Consider the following 15340-nt stretch of genomic DNA (forward strand, 5'->3'; position numbering starts at 1 on the left):
TATAGGGGGTCTGTGAAAATGTTCAGCAAAATAGTTAAACATTTAACTATGCAAATGGGTTAGTAAAACCTTATTATTATTATTATTATTATTATTATTATTAAAGGGCCCTTATTATGGATTTTTGAAAATGACCTTTCATGTAGTGTGAATGAAAACCTCCTGCAAAGTTTTAAATCTGAAAGTGCATTGTATATAAAGTTATTGTCTTTCAAAAGTAAGAGTCGACTCTGAGTCAATGAAATGAATTGTTTTTCAAACGAGTCATAAGCCGTTTCGTTGTGACGTCAAGACGAAACATTAGCATATTGCCCGCCCACTTATTGCGCACGCAGACACCAGGGAAAACTTGAACCTCAAACCAGCAGCTGATTCCTGTGGATATTGGACAGCATCATGTCGAGAAGACGCTGTGCTCTATAATATAAGAACGAGCATGTGAAGAATCAGTGGTTAAAGTTAATCTTTACCACGATATCACAGCAGTATAATCCTAAACGTTTGCTGTGTTCCCTTTATTTTACTGACGACTGCTTCTCAAATCTCGGAGTTCAATGCAGGATTCGCACACCGCTTGCTCTTATAAGATGGTGTTCAAAATACTTAGTTTTGAGTTTTATATTGTGTAGGTCTCCTGCTAACTTACGTTATCACTGTCTTACTGAAATACTTCTAATCAGTTGTGGGCCACGATTACTTATAACTGTCTAAAAAATTTTTTTTTTTTTTTTTTTTTTGAACGTGTGCGCGGTAGGCCAGTCACAACAGACTGAGGTGTCTGGCCAATCAGAGCAGAGTATATCGCGGAAAGGCGGGATTTAGAGAGATTGATTCATTTGACAAGTTGTTTGAGAATTATTGAAAATGTGGTGATGTGCAAATGTATATTATGAGGAAATTAAACAGTTTTTTTTTTTTTTTTTACCTTTGATGCATGTAAACCTGTTGTAAAAGACTCCACAACAACATTAGGAAACTTTAAAATAGCATAATAGGGGGCCTTTAATAAAAATACATTTACAGAATTTGACAATTCCATTTTATTCTGTTTTCTAAATACTGGTCTGTAATAATTAGATTAATTGACAGTTACTTTGTTTAGTTTATTTATGGTTCTCTTCAGGTTTGTACATCTTACATTGGTGTGTAGAAAAAAAGGATACAGATGTTACTATATTTTCCAGATAATATTGTACACATTTCTAACAATTTGTTACTGTATATGGGTCTTTAAACATTATTATATTATTATCATTACTACAGTATATTATTAGTGTTTAAAAGGGGTCCCATGCAAAGGGAACATCATATTTAGGTGTCTTGGCATCAAAAAGTTTGAAAACCCAATGGTCTATAAAAAAAAAAAAATGATGCAAGGAATCAAAAGAATGATAACTAGCCTCGGTCTCCACTAATGTCAGGGTTATGGTAAGAATTCATTTAGTTTTGGTTCTGTTTTCATTGTTCCCATTCACTGTTTTCCTGTTGCTAGTTTGTATATGCATGGTTTCTGATTGAGTTACACACCTGTTTCTTGTTATGTTAATCATCCCTTTGTGTATTTAAGCCTTCAATTCTTTCTGTTCATTGTAGGGGGTCATCTTTTGCTTGCAACTGGAAAGCCGTGTTATTCTCTTGTAGTTCTCCTGAGCGTTTGTCTAGTTCAGGGGTGTCCAAACTCAGTCCTGGAGGGCCACTGTCCTGCAGAGTTTAGCTCCAACCCCAATTAAACACACCTGAACCAGATAATCAGACCTTGATTATCTGGTTCAGGTGTGTTTAATTGGGGTTGGAGCTAAACTCTGCAGGACAGTGGCCCTCCAGGACTGAGTTTGGACACCCCTGGTCTAGTTAAATAAAGACTGTTACTTTGTATCTTCTGTGTTGTGCATTTTGGAAAGCCATACCATCGCTTGACAGAACACCGAACCTCAAGAAAGGATTATAAAAACAGCTATGGATATACCTGCAGTGCGCCTGCTCTTGCTTGAACAGGGGGGTCGCTCCCTCGAGGATCACACAAGGGATTGTCTCGATCTGGCATGCCTCAACCACTATCTCAGCCGCTCGTCGTTATGCGTCTTCTTCAACAGTCAATGGCATGCCTGCACGTGGAAGGTCCTCAAAGGAGCTTCACCGAATATGTGGAGTGAGTGCTGGTGACTCGCAATTCACCATCTGCCTCATGGAAGACAACACCAGCCCCACTCCGAAACCAGAGCCCAGCCAATGCACCAAGAGCCTAAGCCCATCGCAAACTCACCTGAAATTACTAAGCCATTTTCGTTCCGGAGCATGGTCTCAATTCAATGAATTGATGGATTGAAAAAAACATAATTCCCTAAGTTCTCCCATCTCCGCTGGTTCCGCCCAGCTACAAGTCTCCTTTGTCGCTGATGGTTTCGTCTAGTTCCAAGTCTCCTTCGTCAAAGATGTTCTCTCCCAGCCTCCCTCTCCCAAAGCCATCAAGTCGTCTCTCGGCCCGAACTCCGCTGGCTCTCTTCAATCCCTTGGCTCTTACTTTGGTGGCTCAACTGCAGTCCAAATTCAAAATATCAGAGATCGTTGCTCCCCCCGCCCCCTCCTCCTCAGACTCGACGCTCACGCGGGTTTCCAGTTTGAGGACACTGGAGGACACACAACGCAATTGGCAATGGAAGGCGAGGAGATATACACACTGTAAGTTGATTTATCCACGGTTTAATATGCTCTCGTTCATAGAGATTTATAGATGGATATCGAGGCTTTTTAGGTTGTGTGGAATCTGCAATCTCTGACCCAGTTTGTTTGCTCGTTTCCAAGGATGCAATACGCTGTGTTTCCTGGCATCCTGGGGTGTTGAAATAGTATTGGGTGAACTGGCAGTGGGCGGAGTCACACAGATCAAAACAAAAACCGACAGACAACACGAAACTTGTAAAATAACTGGCTGTAGAAGTGTTTTTCAGAGAAACGAGTATGTGAACTTAGCATGTTTCCTAAATATCTGCAAACATATTATGGTATGTTTAATGCTTTAGTAGAGTAAAAAAGAGACAGCACCTTTAAGGGTCCGTCCGGACCATCGGTGAAGGCTCCACCCATATATAATACTACATAATAGTAGGCCTATATTTAAGTCCTATATTTATAGCCTTATCAAATCACATTCAATTATATAGGACTTCTTAATATTATCATTGGCCACACAACCATTCACTCAAGCATGTTCTGGCAAGTTTTTAGACAGACCATTCCTGTATACGAAAAAAATATACGACCATTATTGTGGAGAAAAAAAAAGTTAAAAGGTACCGTCCTGTGGAAATTCAGCACAGAATACAATGAAAATCAATCAATTTACCATCCCATCCTTCTGTTTAGTTACTTATCTGCCGAAACCATATCAGAAAAACAGAATAATTTGTGCAAATATAATTTTTTTCAGGTCACAATATTACTTAGGGGAGAAAAAATGAGTTTCAAGTATTCAATTCGATTCAAGGTTGTATAGCGTTTTCTGTTTCAAAGCAGCTTCACAGAAAATGTATGTTTCAGTGTTACAATCAATGTGTCAAAGTATGTCCATATTGCAGTTGTATAGGCTAGAGGTATAGAAGTGCGGTATGTACTCAGTTAAGCAGACACAATGAACATGTTAGGCAGTGATTACAGCTTGTGATCGCATGGGATTATTGCTCATTGCATACATTTTCTCAAAGAGAAAACTTCTGAGAGAGAAGTTGTGAACCGAATGCAGTTGTGGGCCGTGAATCAAACTTATTTACACCATCAATGGAAGTCACCGCACTGTTTTGCTTGAGGTGTCTAACGGATGATCTGTTTACCAAGATCTATTTATTCACTCTGCTGGAGCAGTGGAGGAACACGAGGTGAGAGGCAGATGAATGCTTTCGCCGGGGCCTCTCGCCAAACCAAACATATCCCCTTGGCATCCTTACATTAGTGTCAGTGGCTTACATTCATAATGCAGCAGCTCCAGAAGCGAGACCCCAGCTGAGGAGGAATGGCAAGCTTATTATGGGCTAAATTTGACACAGAAATGTGCTCCTTGCAGGCTGAAATTATAATAATTGTAACCACATATGATTGACTTAATATCAGTTATTTTAATGACAATATTTAGCACTGTGGTTGACTGTTGCATCATTGCTGGGTGACATGAACACAATGAATGGCCTATAATTATCTGATATTAAATATACATTTATAAGAACTGTAAAACAAGATTGCATGTTTCCAGAAAAACCGTGGAAGACACATTATAGTCGACACGAAACCCATTTTACTTCTGTAATTGTGTTTCCAAGTGCAAGAGGATACTTGAAATATGAGGGAGAACTCAAATGGGAATTGAACGGACTGTGAAAGTGGGCATTGTATACCAGAATAAAGTTGAAAAATAAGAGTGATCTGTGATAACAATCATGTCAGATGAGTTACAAGTTCCAGTTGCATAAAAGACTGGTGAATCATGCACAATAACACCTGTTGACTTAAAAGGTGATACCAGGTTTGACAAATTTTGGTATAATGTGCTGAGAACATTGTCTTGGCATACATTGGATCTGTTTAATACCTGCTGAGTATTTTTGTAGAATCCCTTGAGGACTACCTATGACAACAACAGTTGGGAAATATGAATAATACAGTTTAAAAGAAAAGATGTAATGAAAGGTTACAGCACATTGTTGATTCAATGCTTTTAAGTCACCATGAAATCAAAATGCGTGTAACCTCATAATCTTTAATTAAAATAATTTCCCCTCCCTCTTGCAGCGACCTCTCTCCTCTTCTCTGATGATGTGTTTACTGGCGTGAGGGCGGGGCAACCTGTCACTCACATGAGATCGACCAATAGCAAACCACAACCATCCAATCAATTCCCCATGGACAACCTTAAAGGGATAGTTCACCCCAAAATAAAAATTAGCCCATGATTTACTCACCCTGAAGCCATCTTAGGTGTATATGACATTCTTCTTTCAGATGAATACAATCGGAGTTATATTAAAAAAATGTCCTGGCTCTTCCAAGCTTTATAATGGGAGTGAATGGCTGGAGAAAATTTGAAGACCAAAAAAAGTGCATCCATCCATCATAAAAGTGCTCAACACAACTCCAGGGGGTTAATAAAGGCCTTCTGAAGTGAAGCCATGCGTTTGTGTAAGAAAAATACCCATATTTATAACTGTATAAACTATAATCACTAGCTTCCGAGAGACGGCCGTACGCATCGGTTTACTGTGGAAGACTGACCCTTGACCTGACGCACGACGTAATGATGAACACGCAAGCGCAGAGGATAGAGCAAAACAAATCAGCCTTTTTGAAGAGAAATGTTGGAGGATTTCTATATAATAGAAGAGGATTTGTTTAAACCGCGAGAGGCGTAAAAGCTTACGATACTCCTACATCCTACATCATATATATTAGAGATGCGCGGATGGGCTATTATTTCATTCGCAACCGCATCACAAAAATCATCATCCGTCCGCCATCCAGCCGCACCAACGTTTTTGACCAATTTTCAAAACCGCACCCACCCGCCATCCGTTGATTTGTGTATACATATATTTTTCATTTGATTGGTTCAACCGCCCGCCACCCGCCCGAATTTAATTAAAATATTATTTTTCGTCACGTCATCCGCCCAATCCGCGGTTTATCCGCGGAGTCCGCGGCTGTAACCGCCAACCGCGCATCTCTAATATATATGCGTCACGGGTTACTCTTGTGGCGCAAGTCAACTTGCGTAGTATGAGTACGGTCGTCTGCCGGAAGCTAGTTATTTAAGATTATAAAATTATAAATATGGGTATTTTTCTTACAAAAACCCATGGCTTCGCTTCAAAAGGCCTTTATCTAGATCTGTGGAAACAGATCTTAATCTAAGTTAAAAAGGTGATGTAACGTTCTCCTATTCCAGATTAATATGCAGCTCTACGTTATCTATAGGCTGATTGCCCCTAAACGCCTAAACACTGGGACTCTGTGGCACTATATCAATATTAAAAGGTTAGTTCACCCAAAAATACATTTTCTGTCGTTAATTTGTCGTCAACCCTCGTGTTGTTCCAAACCCGCAAGACCTTCGTTCATCTTCAGAACTTAATTGCAACTTTCAAGGCCCAGAAAGGTAGTAAAGACATAGTTAAAATAGTCCATGTGACTACAGTGGTTAAACCTTAATGTTATGAAGCGACGAGAATACTTTGTGTGCACCAAAACAAAAATAACGACTTTATTCAACAATTTCTTCTCTTCCCTGTCATTCTCCTACTCTGTTGACGTTGTAGACACAGTGCAGCGCTTTGGCCGACGCTGGTCACGTGATCACAATATTGAAGCGTAGAAACTGGAAGCGCTGCTTTGTCTCTACACTACGTCAACAGCAGAGGGGAATGACATTGAAGAGAAGAAATTGTTGAATAAAGTCATTATTTTTGTTTTAGTTTTTGTGCACAAAAAGTATCCTCCGCATAACATTGGATAAATGTGCATTTGTAGACGTGCATTAATTGCATTATTTGCATGCTTTATTGGTTCCCTAATGCATCAAATACAGACTGAGGATGGAGTCGCAGCTTCCCCCGAGACCGTCAGGAGACGGCATGTGTGGCATAACGTTGATCACTACACAATAATTTTGACTTATTCCTACTTTTTTCTGCAAAAATGTAAATACTCACGGTTTTAATAGTATAGCCACAAAACATAAGTGATGTGTATTAACATGATTTTTAGCATAAAAAAAAACCATTTTACAACGTTATCGCCATGACAATTGAATACAATAAAACCCTAAACCTAAGACAACTGTAAATTGATTGAAATAGCTTTACAGTTTAAGTGTAAGTGCTTTTATAAAATTATTGCCTTCACATTTTGCAAGTGCTTCACCTTAAAGGGGTCATAATATGGATTTTTTATATTATTATTATTTTAATGTTCCTTGAGGTTCACTTATAGTTAATAAATATTTTTTTTGCACAAATATTTATAAAGAAAACGATTATTTTCCAGCATTCTGACCCTCTGTCTGATATGATCCATTTTCAACTCCTTGAAAGCTTGTCAGTAAACGGCCACTGTTATAACATCATTGCACAGGGAACAGTATCAATGTCCACTCACTATTGCATGCATGAGGAAGTCATTTTCAGACAAAGCATTATAATAGCATTTACTTTGGGTTTGTGATGCCGCTGCTGTCAGATTCAACACTGCCGACTGCTTCAGTAGCACCTCAATGCAGTACACGAGGTTTAGGGGTGGGTTTAGGGATTAAGGGGTGGAGATGGGTAGGTTTAGGGATCAGGGGGTGGAGATGGGTAGGTTTAGGGGTGGGTTTAGGGATCAGGGGGTGGAGATGGGTAGGTTTAGGGGTGGGTTTAGGGATCAGGGGGTGGAGATGGGTAGGTTTAGGGGTGGGTTTAGGGATCAGGGGGTGGAGATGGGTAGGTTTAGGGGTGGGTTTAGGGATCAAGGGGTGGAGATGGGTAGGTTTAGGGGTGGGTTTAGGGATTAAGGGGTGGAGATGGGTAGGTTTAGGGGTGGGTTTAGGGATTAAGGGGTGGAGATGGGTAGGTTTAGGGGTGGGTTTAGGGATCAGGGGGTGGAAATGGGTAGGTTTAGGGATCAGGGGGTGGAGATGGGTAGGTTTAGGGGTGGGTTTAGGGATTAAGGGCTGGAGATGGGTAGGTTTAGGGGTGGGTTTAGGGATCAGGGGGTGGAGATGGGTAGGTTTAGGGGTGGGTTTAGGGATCAGGGGGTGGAGATGGGTAGGTTTAGGGGTGGGTTTAGGGATCAAGGGGTGGAGATGGGTAGGTTTAGGGGTGGGTTTAGGGATTAAGGGGTGGAGATTGGTAGGTGTAGGGGTGGGTTTAGGGATCAGGGGGTGGAGATGGGTAGGTTTAGGGGTGGGTTTAGGGATCAGGGGTGGAGATGGGTAGGTTTAGGGGTGGGTTTAGGGATCAGGGGGTGGAGATGGGTAGGTTTAGGGGTGGGTTTAGGGATCAGGGGGTGGAGATGGGTAGGTGTAGGGGTGGGTTTAGGGATCAGGGGGTGGAGATGGGTAGGTTTAGGTATATGTAAGGTGGGAGGAGTCGGATCTGGATCTGACTCCTCCCCGTGGATTTCATGTTCTGCAGTGAGGACCATCTCGACTGCTTCACCTGTCATCAAAAGTGCCTTTGTGAACTCTCCATTACACTGTGCCTCGATTACAAAACAAAATGCTCCGAACATACATAAAACAAACTCTGACGCGATCCGGGACAACAGTAGAATAAAGCATCCAGCTGTTTCCGGCGCTGGGGATCACTGAATGGAATTGGATCTGGAAGTTATTTTGGTGGATCCCAGGCTATCACAACAGTCCTAAGTCTGATCACTTAGAAAATAAGCACAGCTTTCCTCAGCAGATAAATGTGAAGCATATATTGTATAATCATGTATAAATACTAATATGAAGAGCTCAGATGCAAAAGCCTCTAAGTGCCATCTGAAATTTTCTTCTAGAATGATCATTTTTATCAAGCTCGTATATTTAAGTTCAGTAATTTCACTTAAATGGCAATGCAAATGACCTATTAATTGTCATTTAAGTGAAATTACTGAACTTAAATATACAAGCTTGATCAAAATGCTCATTCTAGAAGAAAATTTCAGATGGCACTTAGAGGCTTTTGCATCTGAACTCTTCATATATATAAACATTTTGTATTTAAAAAAATAAATGTGTAAAGTATTTAATAATGTTTAATCTCACGATTTCAATGAGTGTTTAAAAAAAAATAATTCAGTAAAGCGTAATTTTATATTTTCTACTTCTATTTTGCCCATGCTACATTAACCGAGGATCAAATAGCAATGAATGCGTTTAGGAAAACCTTTGGCAGTCAATGAATGAATCTGCAGGTTGTCAAGCAGTGGCATAGATGGCCACTTTCTGTCTAGATGTTTTTTTGCTCCTTAATGAATCGCTGACTATGAAATTATTAAAGACATTTATTCAAAGACTTGAAATCATCCAGTGGGAAGTAAATACTAACTAAGAACATGGTAAAACAAACATGCTTGGAGTTTAAATACACGTTTCATATACAGGCCCTTCTTTATCATCATTGTTACATCAGGTCAGCAGAGTAGTCTGTATGATAACAGATTTACCATAACTGCCATAGTACATTTTTCAAACACTGTCCATGAATTCATGTTTATTTCTCAAAGTGCTTCCACTCATAAATCAGAATAAGAGGAAATGAACGCTGACCTATTTCCAGCCTCACAGAGACTCATGACAGTCATTCCAGACCAGGAATTCCATTTATTTTTCCCTATAGGGATTTTTTTTTAATTTTAAAGGCTTCGTTCAAGCGTTATAAACTATGAAAGCCAACAAGCTACGAGATGAATCACAACATTACACAACTTTTATTTACAGCCAAAAAAAAAAGGCATTTGAAAATCAGACAAGGACAAAGGTATAAGACTGCATACTTAACAGCTTTAATGAGACGAAGAACTACAATCCCATGAAACATTGCGAATGACATAATCAAATTCAAAATGGAGTGCTTCATGGGAGTGGGCGTTCCCTCCAGAACTCTTTTGCTCGCCGTGACTCTCTGATTGGTGGAATTTTCTGTACAGCATCATTAGTAATGCAAATTTTTTCACCATGATTATTTAAAAAATGAGTTGAAATAATGTGAATGGATGGCTACAACAAAAGCATATACCATACCATCGATTAACAACCTGTTAGCTTAAATTTATAAGTGACCATTAAAGGATAACTGTCGCTGAAATGCAACCTAGGGTCTTTTTGTTAATCTACCCGGGACAAACTTTCGTTTAAAAGCATAATTAGGATGGAAACGCCACTTTTAAGATTGACCATATTTTCGTTTTTGGTCAAATTGCCTTTTGAATGGGAGTGAATGGGGCACGACTATGATAGCATCAAAAATCGCTAATTTTAAAACACTAATGCGGCTCGACACAACATGAAACTGTGCGGGAAGTATCACCAGGGGCTCTACACATGAACTCCAGCACTGAGAACATTGTTTGTGTACACAGAGTTTACTAAAGAGAAAGATTTTGAACAACTCACTGGGCCCTATCTTGCACCCAGCGCAATTGACTGTACACGGACGCATGTATCATTCCTATTTTGCACCCGCGCAAAGCGGACTTTTCCCTCCACAGAAGCACGTCGGTTAACTAAGAAATACACTTGCGCTCCCCGGGGCGGTTCAGCGCAAAGAGGAGGCGTGTTCCGGCGCAAACGTTCCCTCATGCTATTTTACAGGTTTAGAAAACAATTGCACCACTGACCGAAAAAAAAAAGTTTAAAGTCAGTGGCGCGTTGCGCATGTTATTCATATGCTATTTTAAGGGCACATGCTTGGCCTTAATCAATGTAGAGTGTGCACAACGCGCATACACTTTGATTCTCTCATCTACACAGACGCAGCAGTTATCATTTTTGCAAATCATACATTATTACGATAGATAGATGGATAGATAGATAGATAGATAGATAGATGGATAGATGGATAGATGGATAGATAGATGGATAGATAGATGGATAGATAGATAGACATTTTATTATAAAAGCATACATCTAGCTTACACATTTACCCAAATTATCATACGCCTGTTTAACCGAAGTTAATTTGTGTGTGTTTCTCCATCCCCAACGTCCCTGACGAGAGCGTCGGTCTCCTCGGCTGTGAACCGCTCCTGTCGTGCGCCTGGCAAATCCGCCGTTATAATAGGAATCCGCTTTAGAACAAGCGCGCCTGCTCTTAAAGGGAATGTGAGATGTCGCTCTGATTGGTTTATTTCACGTTACGCCCAAACCACACCTATGAATAATGAAGCTACTTCAGACCAACCCCTTTTAGATTTGCGCCAGGCGCAAGAGTCATTTATCCAGCCGGGAAAATAGCAACAGCGCCAAGACCCGCCCACAAAGTTACTTGCGCTTTGACACTTGCGTTTCAGATCGTTAAAATAGGGCCCACTGTCTCTGTGTCCGCCGGCATTTTGACCGTCAAAAATATTCGATTTCCGAATGCGAATGAACTGACTCTGAATTTTAGTATTGCTTCTTATATGAGGATCCTTTTTCAAATACAAGGTCAATATTGATTTTCACTAACGACAAAACAACAAATTATCCGTGAATTTATATGGAACTAAGCTTTAGGAGCTTTCCATCTTTACTCTCCTCCCTGTTACGTTGCATTTGGAGATCGACTATTTTTGACTGTCAAAATGCCGGCGGACACAGAGACAGTGAGTTGTTCAAAACCTTTCTTTTTAGTAAACTCTGTCTTCACAAACAATGTTTTCAATGCTCCAGTTCATGTGTAGAGCCCCTGGTGGTGATACTTCCCGCACAGTTTCATGTTGTGTCGAGCCTTCTTAGTGTTTTAAAATTAGCGATTTTTGATGCTATCATAGTCGTGGCCCATTCACTCCCATTCAAAAGGCAATTTGACCAAAAACGAAAATACGGTCAAACTTAAAAGTGGCGTTTCCATCCTAATTATTGCTTTTAAATGAAAGTTTGTCCCGGGTAGATTAACAAAAAGACCCTAGGTTGCAATTTGGCGACAGTTATCCTTTAATGGTCACTTATACATTATTCTGATCAGAGTCCATTGAATTTAAAGAGCATGAGCAGTTAAAGTGCCAGATGACGTAACTGCAGCACACACATATAATAATAAACGAGTGGATCTCTGAGCTGCTGTGAGTGAGTGGAGGCGGGGCTCATTTGCATATTCATAGAACCACATATACTAAATGAGGCAAGGGTGTAGAGTTACATTCAAGCTATTTTAAGGCATGGCGAACATTTTTTGGTGATCGAGTTTTAAGGAATAAAGTTATTGACCACAGGGGGACTTTAACACCATTGTATCTCATGTTTCTCGTTCAAACACGATTGCATCCTGTTAAACTGACTTGAAACGATTACTATTTGACTATTTAACTCAATGTTTTCATGTTGAAAGAACATGTTTCAATTAAGAAGCTCGATCAAATATAGAAAAACAGGATTTCCATTTCCCATCATAGTTTGCATGGGGCTGGATAGGGAGAGTAAATGTTGATATAAAACACTGCGTCCATTATCGAATACTTTCTTATTGTAAAGTAGCCTATTTAAAAAACAGTATCCGAAAAGTCCCTGGAGGACCTACTGCTTCTCCCCAGATCCTGAAGTGTGCATTCAATGGACACTTTACTACAGTATATCCGAATTTCATTCATAATGAACATACTTTTGTAACAGTAAGCAAAATGCATTCAAATGTAGTACCTACTCAAGACAGTACGCGATTTCAGACGCAACTATATTCAAAATAGTTTCTGTTATGTTGGTGTTTTTAGGGGGTTGCCATTGTGGTGAAATGTCGAGTGTGTGCTTGGGTTGAGGACCAGATAACAAGAATTCCAGATGCTTTAATAAAAAAGCAACTACTCTGGGAATGCCTTGGATGTAACCAGCACCATCTTCTGGTTGCCAACACCTAACATGGAGGATGAACTAAACTCAAATAACTCAATTCAATCAGGTTCATCATTCATGAAGTATTTGAGTAGCGATGACATGTTTCCATGTCCATGATTGAATCAAGTTTAGCCAAATATTGGTTTTTTTTTGTGTGTAAATTGAATAAAGACTTACATTTTGGTCTCTTCTTCACTCAAAGGTATTTTATCACTATTGAAAGCTTAAAAAAAAGAGCCTCATTCATTGTAATTGCATGGAAAAGAGCATACTTTGATTCAAAACGTTCCGTGAAGATAAAGGTCAGACAGGTTTGGAATGACATGAGGGTCCAGAACTTTCATTTTTGGGAGAACTATCCCATTCTAGGCTCATGACCACAGCGCAGGCCAAGGTCAGTCTCCAAATGGAGTATCCCATCCCCCCCCCCCCCCCCCCCCCCCTCTGTCAGGTGACATTATGGGGGAAGTCGTGTTTATGCGTTTAGCTTAGCTCTGATCTCTTGCCCACACACTGTTTTGAGAAGATTTACACAACTTGTTGGCGTTAACCTCGGTTAACCCCACTGTTGATCGCAAAATGACCCCTGTCCCACAAACACATTCTTACAAATACATGTACCCATGAACTCTTGTACTCTACTATGTTATGACCAGAGCAGCTGCGGCAAACATGCAGCACGGCTTTGAAGACCACTACACACAAGCAAACTACTGAATTTTAACATGACTGTTGAAAGAACAGAAGTTTGGTTTGATAGGAATACATTTAGGCTTTTAAAAGGCTTACACTGAAAGAGATATGGTTCAACTGGATATAATTATTACAATTTTCAAATTCTTCCGTGTGGAAAAGACCATATTCAGGAAAAAAAATGTGATTTTTTTCTTATACCAGGTGTTCGGTAGGAACACAAACTACCATGTGTACGTACACTTACAGATGACACAAAGTATTCTGTTGGTCACGCCATTCAAACGTCATTTTGCTGCCATGACAACAGCTTGTATATTGTACAAACATTACGATAAATTACGATGATTGTTATGGCTAAGAACATAAACATAATGGAGTATGTTCCAGGAAGAAGCGGGTCAAGGCTGTGAGTGGGCATGTGTGTATTTAGCATATGTTTTTTTTTTACAGTGTACATCGCGCACACACACACACACACACGCACATTTGGGTTTGTACAGAATGTTCATTAGCACAAGACGCTCTCCACTTTTCTAGTTTCACACATTCCAGAGGTCTATAAAACAACGTGGGCTTAAACGTACTTGGGGTAACTGAAAAGGCATTAAAAAAAAGATAAAAAATTATAACAAGTGTTGATTTGTGTCTGGATAGCCATGTGTATATAGTAAATATAAGCAGACAGTTATGAATAGCTAAGACATCTATTTATGAGTGTTTTAGGAAGGAAACGGGGTGGAGAATAAAACTCGCATTTAATTATACACTATTGAGGTTTATAATGAGAATCTGGAAAACATGGGGTTTTATAAATCATTTGAGGTAATTATGCATGAGCCTTGTGGGCTGGTAACCCAAAGGTTAAAACCCTAGAAGAGGTCGATACGTAAAGGAGCAGTTCACTTCAGAATTACAATTTCCTGATAATTTAGATGTTCATGTCTTTGTTACTTCAGTCGAAAAGAAATGAAGGTTTTTGAGGAAAACATTCCAGGATTTTTCTCCATATCGTGACTTCAATGGGGTCCAACGGGTTGAAGGTCCAGATGTCAGTTTCAGTGCAGCTTCAAAGTCTCGACACGATCCCAGCCGAGAAATAAGAGTCTTATCTAGACAAACCATTATATACTTTTTAACCACAAGTCCTCGTCTTGCACTAGGAGAAAAATCCTGGAATGTTTTCCTCAAAAACCTTAATTTCTTTTCCACTGAAGAAAGAAAGACATGGACATCTTGGTTGATGTGGGGGTGAGTAAATGATCAGTAAATGTTAATTCTGAAGTGAACTACTCCTTTAACTGGAGAGTTTCACATCACCTGTATAACCAACTGGAGTAGTAAATATGATGCTCTATTTTGAATAACATTTAATTGTATGAACTTTGAAGTAAGCCACACATACTGTAGTAGCCTAGTACAAAATTATACAACATTTAATTCCAGTTCTAAAATCTGAGCGGCACTGCAGAAGTCAAACGTCACTGGGACTGTTCACTGTTTGTATCACTCCGCTTGTCTGTGTATTAGTTGCAAGTATTTTATTACTGATTGTGTTTGTTTCTTGTGATTGTTTTTGCTCTCTTTTTAATTGCTTTTAATTTATTTAGCTTGTTTTATTGTATGTTGCACTTCTGGCTGTATTTCTCTTTTTTCTGTGTGACCCACACAGGTCGTTGCTGTAAATGAGAACTCGTTCTCAGTCAACTTACCTGTATAAATAAATAAATAAATTTGTCAACATAGATATCATATATAAACGCTAGATGTCTTATGGCGCAGTCACTTCCGGCATCATCGTTCGGCCATCTTGTCACAGTGCTCTGTGCATTAAGGTGAATGATCAGCACGCACACAAATCCTCTTATCTCGCTGAAATCTTGACGGATTTACAAACGGTTTGGTTTCTTACAAACGTTATTAACGTGGCTATAATTATGAATGCTTATGTTATAATTTTTCATATGTATGCAGTGTATGTATGCAGTGTCATAACTACATCTCTGACGTTTATAACAAACCAAACCGTTTGAAAATCGGTAGAAAAATGAGCAAGTTATGGTTATTTAAAAGTACATGCACCATTGAAGTAGTGAGCGAGTACACTGT

This window comes from Rutilus rutilus (assembly GCF_951802725.1).
Source record: "Rutilus rutilus genome assembly, chromosome: 18".
NCBI lineage: Eukaryota > Metazoa > Chordata > Actinopteri > Cypriniformes > Leuciscidae > Rutilus > Rutilus rutilus.